The sequence below is a fragment of the Rhynchophorus ferrugineus genome, unplaced genomic scaffold (genome assembly GCF_030347505.1).
Source record: "Rhynchophorus ferrugineus isolate W39M unplaced genomic scaffold, kcgeb_rfMv2 rfM645, whole genome shotgun sequence".
Lineage (NCBI taxonomy): Eukaryota > Metazoa > Arthropoda > Insecta > Coleoptera > Curculionidae > Rhynchophorus > Rhynchophorus ferrugineus.
In genome coordinates, this window is record NW_027473222.1 from 12,501 (window position 1) to 26,739 (window position 14,239).

A 14,239-nucleotide genomic window follows, 5' to 3' on the forward strand; every position below is an offset into this window, starting at 1 on the left:
TTCGACCTTTCGGGTTTCTCAGGTTTACCCCTAAACGGTTTCACGTACTCTTGAACTCTCTCTTCAAAGTGCTTTTCAACTTTCCCTCACGGTACTTGTTCGCTATCGGTCTCGTGGTTATATTTAGCCTTAGATGGAGTTTACCACCCGCTTAGGGCTGCACTCTCAAGCAACCCGACTCTAAGGAGAGATCCTCTCGCCGTCAGTCACGGTCGCTACGGGCCTGGCACCCTCTATGGGCTGTTGCCCCGTTCAAGATGGACTTGGACGCGCGACGTAACGTCGAGATAATGGACCCTCCCGAACACCACATTTCCCGGCGCCCGATGTCGGTCGCGGGATTCGGTGCTGGGCTAATCCCTGTTCGCTCGCAGCTACTAAGGGAATCCTAGTTAGTTTCTTTTCCTCCGCTTAGTAATATGCTTAAATTCAGCGGGTAGTCTCACCTGCTCTGAGGTCGCTAGTTTAATATGCGTGGCGCTCGTAATCATCATAATAATGAAGATTAGGAGCCAATACGAAATATAAAAGTTTAGAATGGAAAAGACGCGCCGTCGAAAAACGGTGTTTTCTCCCTCGTATTCGAGAGACAACGCACCTACGATCCGACGTCGATTAAAAACTAATTTTATCGGATACGACGATCGTATTAATGGTGCGCGCTACGTTTATCACAAAAACGTGCGAACGACCGTTTTAAACACGTCTCATCCCTTTCATATTCGTACGACCCGTACGAGAGAGTTAGGTCACACGTACGGGTCCGCTGTCACGTTTTAGAACGTCGCGATCGAATCGCGCTTATACGCTCAGCACGCTCAGACATTTCTCGTCGATCGCGAAGATCAAAGAAAATCCGAGCAGTCTTGAAATGAGATACGACCCTCAGCCAGGAGTGGTCCGGGTATGAGATCCCAGGACCGCAATGTGCGTTCGAAATGTCGATGTTCATGTGTCCTGCAGTTCACAAGTTGACGCGCAATTAGCTGCGTTCTTCATCGACCCACGAGCCAAGTGATCCACCGTTTAGGGTAATCTTTTTTTAAGTTAGGTTTTAAACGCATATCGAAACGTTTCTATTATAAGACGACGACGACGACGACGACGCGCGCTCACGTCATAGACAGCGCTTGCGCCCCTTTCGCAGCCGCCGTCGACTTTAAAACGCTCTTACGGTTTATTTTCGTCTTCTCCACTACACACAACGAGAGGAGCGGAGACAGACTACTCGAAATGGTGACGTTCGTTGTAAATTTTCGTCGTCTCACCTCGTACGACAACAAAAGAGCATACGCTGATCATAGTTTGGCAATATTTTCGTAAACTAAATCTCACCCTTTTGGAATGAAACAAACGAAGGGTGATAAGATTTTCGTAAACTAATCACATTACCGATCATCGTATATGTTCGTCGATATGAGGATCGAAACGTCGATTAGAAATATAATTGGCAAAATCGTTTTATTTTGCGCTCGATTTGTCCATTTATAACGAAATCCGTCGTAGGCCGACGATTATTACTCGTCGTCCTATATAACAACATCTTCATCGTATATATCTCCGCTTTCGGGCGTACATCTTTTAAAACCATATATTATAGGTACCCGAAAACAGCTACGTTGACGACGTCGAAATTCGATCGGAACTTCCGAACTTCGTAGATGGCTCTTTAACGTTCGACAATGATTTTTACAGACTTGTACGTTTACCTATTATATATATATAGGCATAACAACACACTGTAATGATCCTTCCGCAGGTTCACCTACGGAAACCTTGTTACGACTTTTACTTCCTCTAAATGATCAAGTTTGGTCATCTTTTCCTACACATCGACGACGCCGAAACGCCATCGCGTGTCGATCCGAAGACCTCACTAAATCATTCAATCGGTAGTAGCGACGGGCGGTGTGTACAAAGGGCAGGGACGTAATCAACGCGAGCTTATGACTCGCGCTTACTGGGAATTCCTCGTTCATGGGGAACAATTGCAAGCCCCAATCCCTAGCACGAAGGAGGTTCAGCGGGTTACCCGGGCCGCTCGGCCAGGGAAGACACGCTGATTCCTTCAGTGTAGCGCGCGTGCGGCCCAGAACATCTAAGGGCATCACAGACCTGTTATTGCTCAATCTCGTGCGGCTAGAAGCCGCCTGTCCCTCTAAGAAGAATAGTTTGTACGCCGACAGTAAAAACCGCGCACGAACCGCGAAACCCGAAAGCAACGCGGCCGGCGGGCCTTTAGGATGTCAAAAAGCGCCTAGTTAGCAGGCTAGAGTCTCGTTCGTTATCGGAATTAACCAGACAAATCGCTCCACCAACTAAGAACGGCCATGCACCACCACCCACCGAATCAAGAAAGAGCTCTCAATCTGTCAATCCTTCCGGTGTCCGGGCCTGGTGAGGTTTCCCGTGTTGAGTCAAATTAAGCCGCAGGCTCCACTCCTGGTGGTGCCCTTCCGTCAATTCCTTTAAGTTTCAGCTTTGCAACCATACTTCCCCCGGAACCCAAAAGCTTTGGTTTCCCGGAAGCTGCCCGTCGAGTCATATTAGGGAACGTCGACGGATCGCTAGCTGGCATCGTTTAAGGTTAGAACTAGGGCGGTATCTGATCGCCTTCGAACCTCTAACTTTCGTTCTTGATCAATGAAAGCGTTTTTGGCAAATGCTTTCGCTTCTGTTCGTCTTGCGACGATCCAAGAATTTCACCTCTAACGTCGCAATACGAATGCCCCCATCCGTTCCTATTAATCATTACCTCGGGGTTCCGAAAACCAACAAAATAGAACCGAGGTCCTATTCCATTATTCCATGCATACAGTATTCAGGCGAAATTTTAGCCTGCTTTGAGCACTCTAATTTGTTCAAAGTAAACGTGCCGGCCCACCTCGACACTCAGTAAAGAGCACCGCGGCAGGATTGAGTTGGGCCGTCGTAACCACGACGCGCACAACACGCACGCCGAAACGCACGCGCGACGGCGACGCGACACGACTAAGCCCACCGGCAGGACGTCTCGCGAAAAACACGCCAGTTAACACCGCGAACGATGAACCGGCGGCGCGAGACACAAATTCGACTACGAGCTTTTTAACCGCAACAACTTTAATATACGCTATTGGAGCTGGAATTACCGCGGCTGCTGGCACCAGACTGGCCCTCCAATTGATCCTCGTTAAAGGGTTTAGAGTGTACTCATTCCGATTACGGGGCCTCGGATGAGTCCCGTATCGTTATTTTTCGTCACTACCTCCCCGTGCCGGGAGTGGGTAATTTGCGCGCCTGCTGCCTTCCTTGGATGTGGTAGCCGTTTCTCAGGCTCCCTCTCCGGAATCGAACCCTGATTCCCCGTTACCCGTTACGACCATGGTAGGCGCAGAACCTACCATCGACAGTTGATAAGGCAGACATTTGAAAGATGTGTCGCCGGTGCGAGACCGTGCGATCAGCTTAAAGTTATTCAGAGTCACCAAGTTGTACGATGACGAGCGCGAACCCGAAACCGATTGGTTTTGATCTAATAAAAGCACTCCTTCCATCTCTGGTCGGAGCTCTGTTTGCATGTATTAGCTCTAGAATTACCACAGTTATCCAAGTAATTGTGGGTACGATCTAAGGAACCATAACTGATTTAATGAGCCTTTCGCGGTTTCACCTTAATTCGGTATGTACTGAGACATGCATGGCTTAATCTTTGAGACAAGCATATGACTACTGGCAGGATCAACCAGGGAACTGTTCTTATTATTTTATCGACACGAAGCAGATAAAACAAATACAGACACAGTTTATTTTATAAGTTTGACTTATAAAGAAACGTGTGCGTAAGACGACGATATATAATATATATCGACGACTAATAAAAAGGAGGTGCATGATAGCGCGCCTAGACGACGGAAAAACCGGTCCGAGGCGCCACGCTCTTACATTTTAATATTAGTTGTCTAATAAAACAAAACGATATCATCATCTTAGACACATCTTTTGTTTTTTTTATACACAACCGATCGACTAGGCACCCAATTATCTCGATTATCGACGACGATCGTCGACTACGTCGAAAATTGGATGCCGCAAAATATCGTTCGGCGTTTATAAGACCTCGAAAAACATTCTCTCCGAACCCTTCGCTAGATAGAAATATATAAAGCGACAAGGAAACCTCGTACGAGAAACGTTTCGTGATTTTTTATTTTATTCTCGCTCGGAGAGCAGAGAGCTATCGCAAAATGTGTTGCTGTTTTATGAACGTTCCGATGAAAAACCGATACGTCCATAAAAATAATAATTCCAATCGCATATGAATCGTGGATCATCTTCTTCTAACGAAGCCGAATGTTCCCGCCGAATTCGCGATCTCGCAGTGATACCGTCGTCGTCGTCGTCGTACGCTTCCCGATATATCGAAAAAAACCGACCAGGAAGAACAACGAAACGACGATACAAAATCGCGAGAGCGTTACGAATATATAATAACACGACGAAATACGCTTTTTATTTAGATAAATAAAAAAATACGGTTCGGATCTTATATATTAACATATAATATGTAATACCACCTTCGCTGATCAAAAGCCACTCGGTAAAAGTGTCACAGCGCCGGTCGACCCGACCCGTCGTATCCGTCTCTCGTATCGCCCCACGTAGAAGCGCACACGATTTAAGCGCGGGTCTCTCGCCAGCTATCGGAAATGTATGGGTGTTTTAGAACAGATCGTTTATACGGACGTTGCGCAAATTTTTCGTTTTTACGTCTGCCCGTTCTCGTTATTATCGGAATGTTCCGATGAATAAACTTTAGCTTTAGACAACGTGAACTTCTAAAGCAATAATTTTAACCTCTCGTGTTAATACGTCCTCAGGCCGTTTCTAGACTGCCGATCACGTTCTTTAAAAGTCGGAAAATTCCGATCCATAAAATTATGCTAGTAGAATGTAAAGATCCTTCATAGGATGGATACTGTCACATATCGATACGGCGATCGGAGTAAAACTGTTCTCACGTATTTCAGGACATTTTAGGTTGTTACGTCGGCCCGTTCGTTATTATCGGTATATACCTATGAATAAATGTTTTGCTTGTAGAACGTAAGATTCCAAAAGAATGATTCGCCGAAACGATGGTGCACCCTTACGATCGGATATTTGCCGCTTATTGGCCATTTTCTATAATTCATCCGTTAGATATCGTTTATCGACTACGGATAAGGTTTTCCGATATCAGAATGTTCCTAAGGATGATTCGAAAGTGATTTGAACGAAGAATTTGATAGAATGAATCCTTTATTTATCCATTGAGTACAGGGTACGGAGTGTCTGCGGGGTCAGCTAATATATTATATTTCTCTCTCGACGTAATGGTAACTCGAAGTCCGAACCGCGCTCATGAAGCTCGGTTTCAATCCAATCCATGTTGGTCGGTTCCTCGAGAGGAACGCCGTATCTTCGCGGTCGACCGCCTAATGAATCAGGTGGTAAAAGTCCAAGCCCAGCGCGGCAACGGCAGGCGCGTTCAACGTTTTAACTGCCAATTCTACGGTCATTCATCGGCCAACTGTAAAGCCACTCCGGCCTACGTCAAGTCCCAAAGACAGAAATTCCCCGCCGAAATGCACCAACTGTTGAGAACCATACACCGCAAATTACTCGGGATGCAAGTGCCGACCTACTCCAAAAACAACCAAACCCAAAAGACCAATTCCTCCCCCCACTCATGTACGGGGAACTCAAGATAACAGTCGTCTGGCTGGTCTGGATTCCACTAGAACACGAACCCGATCTCCATTGGCGAAATACTCTTCGGAACATATTCAGATGACCAAGGAGATTTTCAGGCCATTTTCAACGCCATCAACCACACAGCTATTGGAAGAATTACTATCGGCCGGGATAATAGATGAGTTGGAACTTGGGCTTATTGCTCCAAGCGAACCAACTCACTACTCCTCCAATCGACCGACAATAATTGACTTTTTTATCTATCAAAATTCGAATCAAGCCTCTGACCTGCAAGTACTCCAAGATATCGATTCTGACCACAGGCCTATCCTCCTCACCCACCATCAGCGATTTTCCACTGAGTTCCACTGTCCCCAAGCAAGGTCAACCTAGTAAACGAAAAAAAAAGTATCTTCTCTTTGACGATCCTCATTATATTAGGACGATAGTTCCATTCTAAATTCTTGATTAATTACAGTTCCTATTTGTTCATTTCGAGACGTTCCCGTGATTAATACTTATCGTGTAGAAATTAGCCACAATCCACAATTAGCCACAGTTAGGAAAAATAAATTAATTATCATATAGTCATAAACGTAATAAAAATGAATACACATATTTTCGAAGTCACTCCAGAAATACTTTACCTTATTTTTAAATAACAATCTCGGGCCGTACCATTTTTACAAAACTTATTCTATATACTTACTATATAACAGATTATAATGATATAATATAATTCAATACAATAACTACAATATATATATATATATCTGAAAATTCTGTTTTTATAAAATGTCAGCTACTGTTTAACATTTCATTTTTTAAAATGTATATCCAATTGTGGTTCTGAAAAGAACCGATTTTGCAGGTAAGTAGTATATTGAAACACACATAGGTATGTGAATTAATTTACTTAGAACTGGTATATTTGGTGACTGCTTTGGTACCTTCGCTAACGGCGTGCTTAGCCAACTCACCGGGTAACAATAACCTAACGGCGGTTTGGATTTCTCTGCTCGTGATCGTTGATCTCTTATTGTAATGGGCGAGACGCGACGCTTCGGCGGCTATCCTTTCGAATATATCGTTCACGAAAGAATTCATGATCGACATGGCCTTGCTGGAGATACCCGTATCGGGATGAACCTGCTTTAAAACTTTGTATATGTAAATCGCATAGCTTTCCTTCCTCCTGCGCTTCTTTTTCTTGTCGCTCTTAGAGATATTTTTCTGGGCTTTTCCGGCTTTCTTGGCCGCCTTACCGCTTGTCTTCGGTGGCATTTCGAAATAAAAATCCCGACGTCTCACGTACCTCAAAGAGTACTTAACTAAAAAAATGCCTTTAATTCTAGAACTTATAACATTCGAAGGAACACTTCTAAGCCCCGCCCATAGCCCGAGTTAGAGTCTGATTGGTCGCGTATGATATAACGAGTTTGGCTCGCGGACAAAATTCCAGGCCGATCTGTAAGAAATTTCCAGTACCGTTTTTGATTTAAAGGTGAGCAGTATCTAACAACGATCGAGATTAACATGTCCGGACGTGGTAAAGGCGGAAAAGTGAAGGGAAAGGCGAAGTCTCGTTCCAATCGTGCGGGATTACAATTTCCTGTCGGTCGTATTCACCGACTTCTAAGGAAAGGAAATTATGCCGAACGCGTAGGGGCCGGTGCTCCCGTTTACTTAGCTGCCGTAATGGAATATCTGGCGGCCGAAGTTCTCGAGTTGGCGGGTAACGCCGCTAGAGACAACAAGAAAACAAGGATTATCCCTAGGCATTTACAATTGGCCATCAGAAACGACGAGGAATTGAATAAACTGTTATCTGGCGTTACTATTGCCCAGGGCGGCGTCTTGCCTAACATTCAAGCAGTATTATTGCCTAAAAAGACAGACAGCAAAACCAAATAGATAACGCAAACCGTTTAAAGTTTTGCATACGCCCTTTAATATCGGTCCTTTTCAGGGCCAACAAAATCGTATAAAAAAGAAGTTAGAATACGCGTTCTTATTAAAGAATAAATATTAACTAGAAAATTTATAAATAATCTGATCTGTACTGAATATTCCTTTATTACTGTTTTAGAGTATCGATCGATCGGTTCCCTAATTAGTTACGGCTCTATCTAGAAAATAATCATTTAAGTAATAATAAGATAATAAATAAATTATATAAATATTCTTTCTTTTATAAAGTTATATTGTGGTTCTGAAAAGAACCGTTTTTTTTTTCTATTAAAAAAATACGGTCTTGGACGAACGTATTTTTTAGGGAAGTCGTAGCACGTCCAGGAGTGTCGGGATATTTGTAATTTTCAACTCCGTGTCTTCTTGATCTGACGATGAAATGTGTCGCCTGTTTAATATATCGTCATACGTAGTAGAAATAGTTTTATTTCTTTTTCTTTGGTGATACTGGTTTTTTAGTTTTCGCACCTTCACCAGCGGCAACACGAACAGTTGAGGTCGTCGTCTTAGCACTTTTCGGTTTAGGCGCCTTGGGCTTTTTCGTAGGTCCGGCTTTATTAGATTTTTTCGCTTTGGAAGGCGATTTCGGGGATCTTGCGGCCGTGTTGCTTTTTGCTGCTTTCGAAGATGAACTATTAGCGGCGGCATTGGAAGCGGACGTAGTCGTGGCGGCGGTAGATTTCTTTCCTGTTTTCTTTTCGACGGCTTTTTTGGCAGAAGCTTTTTTCTCGGCCAAAGTTGCAGATTCACCTTTCTTACTTTTAGCTGTGGTTTTCTTAGTTGAGGCGGAGGCGGCGGTCGTCTTTTTTTCCGTTTTCTCTGAGGTTTTTTTGGCAGACGCTTTTTTACCACCGGCTGTCGTAGCTGTCGCGGCACCTCCTACTGGTTTTCGTTTATTTTTCTGTCCGGTTTTGGCAGTGGCCGTTTTTCTTTTCTTCGTACCTGCGGCTGTCGTACCTCCTGCTTTACGTGCCGAAGCCGCTAATTTAAATGATCCGGAAGCTCCTTTGCCCTTCGTTTGTACCAAAACACCCGAAGCGATCCACGTCTTTATATATTTCTTTATAAAGGGCGATAATTTGTCAGCATCCACTTTGTAATTGGCCGCTATGTATTTTTTAATAGCTCTGAAGGAAGTTCCGCCTTTCTCTTTCAATCCTTTAATTGCACTCGTTACCATATCAGCGATCGGAGGATGACTAACTTTCGATTTAGAACTCTTCGCCTTGCTCGAAGTGGATTTTTCTTTCTTCCCTCCTGCAGACGAACCTGCGCTACCGGCTGTAGCTGATGCGGCTCCCGTAGCCGACACCGAAGATGAATTCGACCCGGCCGGTGTGCCTGTTGACGATGCGTTAACAACGGCGGCGGAATTTCCTCCACTCCCTTGATTCGACGAAGGAGAAACCGCTTGTCCGCTAATATCGACGTCCGACATTCTGATATAATTTCTTAATTTTCTTATAAGAACGTTCTAATCACGATTCGTTTGACAAAGTTACGTACGTGCGTATGCTTCTCGTTCGCGTATTTTAACTGTCTGGCGGTCGCTCTCATTTAATGCGTACCCTATATGATATGAGCCGAACGGAGGACTGAACGGTCGAGCGCGAACGACGTTCCATATTCCGGCTTCGTCGAAACGTTCATCGAGCTTGGAACCGTTTACTTATTTCTCATATTAAATACATAAATCCTTTAGAATATCATACGATTTATGTTCGAGGCGTTAAAAGATAAAACGTAGTAGAAGTAGCAAACTTTACCAATAAATTTTACGTTGACTATCGTCTTAGAAGGAAGCACAAAATCAAGCGTTGCTCTCGATTCCGTCGAAACTACCAATTTACATTCGAGTTATAGACTTTCGGTTATAACTATGAAAATATATCTTTTCAAATCTACGTCCCCCGATATATCGTCTTTTGATATAAATGCAATTCCGTACAGATCTAATGCTATTATTGGAGAAACGAGACATATTATTCCTAATTGATGCGGTACAGATTGTTCGTTGTCCAAAACGAATCTATATCGAAACGTACCGTTGTCGAATTAACTGTAAGAAAACAATGACATGAAAATTAACCGATCCTATACTAATATACTTCTTATTTAACGGTTTCTTAACACCATCCGAACTCTGGGTTACAATCGAACGTATCGGGTGAGCAACGATATCGAGACGTCTATAAGAATATCGTGTCAAACCCTTCTGTATCGATACAATGCTCATATATATTATAGTATATTTTGCTTCTTTAGTTGAAATCTGTTTTCATAAATAGTTATCTAAAGTCAATAAATACATGGAACGCGATCTCCATACATACGTGCGTAGAACTACCGTACCTTCTTTGAAATCTTAAGGATTCTCCAAGCTCATCGACGCGAAGTTTATCTCGGAGTATTTTCTCTCTAAAGGAAAACTATATTAAAGCTTCAACGAAGATTCGGTATTCGATTGTTCACCATCATTTACATTCTTGTCATTAACCTAACATTTATTATGAAATCTTATTTTAAACTTTATCTATCTTTTTATATTACGATCGTCTATTATAATGCAGTATATTTGTTACTTTACAAGTAAATCTTAGATGAAAGGAGCAGATATTTAATAAAATTTAACGTCATCTTAGTCCATTTTCGAATAATAAATTTCTTTTTTTATGCTAGTAAATTTGTGGCTCTGAAAAGAACCGTTGTTTTCTTTAGTTGAATAGATACGTTGTTCTGTTTTAATTGGTCAGCATATATAATACTTTATTTAACCGCCAAATCCGTATAGGGTTCGTCCTTGGCGTTTGAGGGCGTATACTACATCCATGGCAGTAACGGTTTTCCTTTTGGCGTGTTCGGTATAAGTGACGGCGTCTCTGATAACGTTTTCCAAAAATACTTTTAATACACCTCTGGTTTCTTCATAAATTAGACCGGATATACGTTTAACTCCACCCCGCCTAGCCAATCTTCTGATGGCGGGTTTCGTAATACCTTGGATATTATCACGAAGCACTTTACGATGCCGCTTAGCGCCTCCTTTTCCCAAACCTTTACCACCTTTACCTCTGCCCGTCATGATTTATTCAATTTAGTATTAAAAGAAAGCAAATTTATAATCGAATTGTGCAGCGTACACCTCGAATACTACGGGTAACTATTTCAATTTCAAATCCTACCATGGGTTTTGTTGAGTTCGAATCGGGTCCCGCCCACAGATGCTAGCCGGACCAATCAGAATATCTTCACACATTATTAAAAAGGGAGATTTCTTTGACACCTTCGATCAGTTTCCAAAAGTTCGTTGGTGCTTGCGCTTGTAATTCTTCCTACACGTTTGAAGTCAGACCCGTTTAGACGATGGCTCGTACCAAGCAAACTGCTCGAAAATCAACCGGAGGTAAGGCTCCCAGAAAACAATTGGCTACTAAAGCAGCCAGGAAAAGCGCTCCCGCTACCGGTGGTGTTAAAAAACCGCATCGTTACAGACCCGGTACGGTCGCTCTAAGAGAAATCCGACGCTATCAGAAGAGTACCGAATTATTGATTAGGAAATTGCCTTTCCAACGATTGGTTCGCGAAATCGCTCAGGATTTCAAGACCGATTTACGTTTCCAAAGTTCGGCAGTGATGGCTTTGCAAGAAGCTAGCGAGGCCTATTTGGTTGGTCTCTTTGAAGACACCAATTTGTGTGCGATCCATGCTAAACGAGTAACTATCATGCCTAAGGACATTCAATTAGCCAGACGCATTAGAGGCGAACGTGCATAAATGCTACGGCTGTCCTATATTAAGGTCGTTTTTTGTATTTATATGAAAAAAAAAGGTTCTTCTCAGAACCACCAACTTCTATTAGAAAAAAGAGACATTGATATTTTTTCCGTTTATATGACGCTTTAGTTATAATATTTGTGAATTGAATTTAGAATATTATGCTCACAAATATATTGTGAATATTGAGGAATCCTTAGTAATAAGGTGTGAACACCTGCTGGATTGACTTGAAGTTTATATCACGATAAGAAAGGGGTATCACATATACTGTTATTATGTTACCGTAAAGGAATGAATATATAAAATAAAATATTTTTTTCTGGATATTTTAACATTTTTATGAACGATTACTATATTTTAATTTATTTGACTTCGTATATATCCTATCTTCTTAACAATAGTTTATTTCTTTTTTTCTTCTTTAAACATTTTGGGGCTCTGAAAAGAGCCGTTTTCCACCCTTCATATTATTATGATCACCTTCAAAATAATATATTTCGTTTACTTAGAACTGGTATATTTAGTGACAGCTTTGGTACCTTCGCTAACGGCATGCTTAGCCAATTCACCGGGTAACAATAACCTAACGGCGGTTTGGATTTCTCTGCTCGTGATGGTCGATCTTTTATTGTAATGGGCGAGGCGCGACGCTTCGGCGGCTATCCTTTCGAATATATCGTTCACGAAAGAATTCATAATCGACATGGCCTTGCTGGAAATACCCGTATCGGGATGAACCTGCTTTAAAACTTTGTATATGTAAATCGCGTAGCTTTCCTTCCTCCTACGCTTTTTTTTCTTATCGCTCTTAGAAATGTTTTTCTGGGCTTTTCCAGCCTTTTTTGCCGCTTTACCGCTTGTCTTCGGTGGCATTTTAAACGAATGAGATTCGCGACCTACCCATACAGCAAAAGATAAAAGACTAAACCGAAATATACCTATAGTCGTTTAATTATTTGATAAATGACGCTACACTTCTAAGCTCCGCCCATTCTTGGCGTTATGTCGTAGAAAGCTCTGATTGGTCGAGTAGGAAACGTACTAGTGTTTTGAGAAGTTGCCGAATAAAAGCTATTCGCTGGACAGTTCACTGCCAGTTGTTCATTCGTTGTCGAAAGGACGTGAGCGTTGTCGCCATTAGTTTTTCGGTTATTTTTAGTTTAAAAAAGTTAGCAATACAATGTCTGGACGTGGTAAGGGTGGAAAAGTGAAGGGAAAGGCGAAATCTCGTTCCAACCGAGCGGGATTACAATTTCCTGTTGGCCGTATTCACCGGCTTTTAAGGAAAGGAAATTATGCCGAACGCGTAGGGGCCGGTGCTCCCGTCTACTTAGCTGCCGTAATGGAATATTTGGCGGCCGAAGTTCTCGAGTTGGCAGGTAACGCCGCTAGAGACAACAAGAAAACAAGGATTATCCCTAGGCATTTACAATTGGCCATCAGAAATGACGAAGAACTGAACAAACTCCTCTCCGGTGTTACTATAGCCCAGGGCGGCGTTCTACCAAACATCCAGGCCGTATTGTTACCGAAAAAAACAGATAGTAAAACCAAATAAGTTACATGAGCCTTAGGGTTTTTGTGTCGTACAAAAACCTTTTAACTATCGGTCCTTTTCAGGACCACCAAAATAATAAAACAAAAAAAGAACTTAAAATTAAAACTCATATTATGACTTGCACTTACTAATTATTTAAAATATTCTAATAAACAGTTTAAGTACTTTAAAGATTGTTTTTTGGGTGTGTAAGATAAATTAAGAGACATTCCAATACCAATAATTATCGTTTTATTAAACAACAATTAAGTCGAAATAATATGAAGGATTTATTTCTAGCGGTTCTCCTTTAGTAAAATCGAACCGTATTATAACATCGCGCCTTGTATATAATCTATGTAATTAACGATGAATTTAAGGGGCGGTCTATTTATTAAGTATAGAGTTTTGGAATCCAAACCCTCAAATAATTAGGGCCAGTTATACTTAAATTATTATTTTAAATAAAATTATGATGATTGTAATGATTGAAAGATTATCCTTAAATCCTAATAGAGCTTCCGTTTTTTAAATATCGATAAATTTGTGGTTCTGAAAAGAACCGTTGTTTAATTTTTCTAAAATTAATTTTGAGGGTCACATTTCACGTTAGTTCGCGAATAAAATGTGACTTAACCTCCAAACCCGTATAATGTACGTCCTTGACGTTTCAAGGCGTATACTACATCCATTGCGGTAACGGTTTTTCTTTTGGCGTGTTCGGTATATGTAACGGCATCTCTGATGACGTTTTCCAAAAACACTTTTAAAACACCTCTGGTCTCTTCGTAAATCAGACCAGATATACGTTTTACGCCGCCTCGTCTAGCCAATCTTCTAATGGCGGGCTTCGTAATACCTTGGATATTATCACGAAGCACTTTACGATGCCGCTTGGCTCCTCCTTTTCCCAAACCTTTACCACCTTTACCTCTGCCGGTCATCTTTTATCGAACCTAATACAAAAAAAATAAATGATCTCGAATAAGTAGCGCGCTCACAACACGAGTGCTACGGACAACTGTTGTCGATTACATTCAATCAGCCCGGTTTTGTAGACTTAGGATTGAGTTCCGCCCACTGGCACAAAACGGACCAATCAGATTAGATAACATGTTATAAAAAGGACTCTCTGATTTTATGACCGAATCAGTCCGAAAGGGGTCGCCGTCGTTTGCGTTTGTTAATTTTTCTCATTACCTCTATTTTAAAAATATGGCTCGTACCAAGCAAACTGCG

At 42.0% G+C, this 14,239-nt stretch overlaps 3 non-coding genes across 3 annotated transcripts in view; all 3 read right to left on the reverse strand.

The window, feature by feature from the left end:
- The window catches only part of LOC143206327 (large subunit ribosomal RNA), a 4,098-nt gene extending 3,638 nt beyond the window's left edge, over window positions 1–460 (reverse strand). Inside the window, exon 1 of the ribosomal RNA XR_013008308.1 lies at window positions 1–460. This exon is cut by the window's left edge and continues 3,638 nt beyond it. This is a non-coding gene — a ribosomal RNA (large subunit ribosomal RNA).
- Window positions 461–879: 419 nt separating this feature from the next.
- On the reverse strand, window positions 880–1,034 carry LOC143206325 (5.8S ribosomal RNA). Its single transcript, XR_013008306.1, has one exon. It is a non-coding gene; the product is annotated as a 5.8S ribosomal RNA (ribosomal RNA).
- Window positions 1,035–1,742: 708 nt separating this feature from the next.
- On the reverse strand, window positions 1,743–3,731 carry LOC143206326 (small subunit ribosomal RNA). The gene has a single exon (XR_013008307.1). It is a non-coding gene; the product is annotated as a small subunit ribosomal RNA (ribosomal RNA).
- Window positions 3,732–14,239: the final 10,508 nt, after the last annotated feature.